Here is a 1,482-nt window from a genome sequence, read left to right on the forward strand (position 1 = left end):
GCCGCTGCCGCCTCCCTCCGGACGCCCCCTAGTTATTATAGAAACTTTTCCAAACTTTTTTCCCCAAACTTCTTCAAAGCGGCCCCCCCAGCCGGGCCCTGATTGGCTGCCCGGGATGCTCCGGCCCCTCCTCCGGGGATGAGATGGGAAAACCACGCGCCCCTCGTCCTTCCCCACCCTCCTTCTCTCCCTCTGTCCTCCCTCCAGCCCCTCCCCCTTAAGAAAAAAAAAAGAGAGAGAGAACAAAACTGAATTGGAAAACGGTCCCTCCAGCGTGGGATGACCACAATGGTGCCGATTGGCCCGCGGCTGTGACAATCACTGCCCGATGCCTGGAGCACTACCACCCCCAACCCCCAACTTAGCTGAAGTTCAGGGGCTCCGGGTCCGAGTGCCTTAAAGAGGCCACATTTGGGGCTCGCGGGACGGAGGGCCCACGGAGACCCTTTCTTACGTTCTGAAGGAGTTCTGCAGCCACCAACTAGCTAGAAAGGACCCCCTCTCCTCCTCTTTCCACTGACTTTCCCTCCGAGCCTCAGGCCAAGCGGACTGCGGGGTGCAGAGGGGCTGCAGGCTGCTCTGCAGAACGAAAGGCCCTTCCTTCCAAGTCCCTCGCCTGAGCCCGCCCTGCCTGGGCCTTCGAGAAGCCTTGGCTCAGTCAGAGCAGCCCCTCCACCGGCTGTCTCTCCACCCACCCCACCCCAAAGGTGAAGAAACATTCAGCTGTCCTGGAGAACTGTTCATGGGTCCACGGCCCCAGATGGGCGAGGATCCAGGCCGGGCTTTGCCGCTGCCCCTGTCCCAGGCACCCAGAGGGGCCATTAATTAGCCTCCTAGGGAAGTCGGCTCCCCCCTTCCTAGAACTGCAGCCTGGAATGAATCTCTGACTCTTTGGTATCCCGCTCCGGCTCTCCTGAAAATCCCGGCCAGGTTTACTAGGGGCCCAGAGCCCGGCGACTCTAAGGGCCCCTAGTAGGACACCTGTCACCTGGGCGGGAGGAGGAAGGAAAACTTGGACTGGAGTTCCTAGGAAGGGTCGGCAAGGAAGGGCCCCGGTGTGTGAGAAGGAATTAGGTCCGAAATCCCTGACTCAGACGGCGGAAGGGGTGGGGTGTCACCCCCTCCCCCGCCGCCCCGCGCGGACTGTCCACTTCAAACTTTTCTAACACGCGATCTTTCATGTAAATCCCTCCGGCTCGGGGCTGCTTCCCCCGTGGCGCCTCCCACCCCCACACCTAAAGGGTTAAGCGACGGCCCTCGGGTCAGACGTTTACAAACACTCGCGAGCCGGGCGGGACCGCGCCCGCTACTCTAATGAGAAACAGGCGCTGCCGGGCAGGGAAGCGGGGCGGGCTGGCCGGGCGGCCCGAGCTCCCCTCCCTCGCCTCCCTCCCTCCCTCCTATCCTCCCTCTGGCCCGCCCTGGGGACCCCCCAGCCCCCGGGGACCCCAGTGACGTGCGGAGCTGCCCCGGCTCCGAGCC

This window comes from Myotis davidii, unplaced genomic scaffold (assembly GCF_000327345.1).
Source record: "Myotis davidii unplaced genomic scaffold, ASM32734v1 scaffold157, whole genome shotgun sequence".
Classification (NCBI taxonomy): domain Eukaryota; kingdom Metazoa; phylum Chordata; class Mammalia; order Chiroptera; family Vespertilionidae; genus Myotis; species Myotis davidii.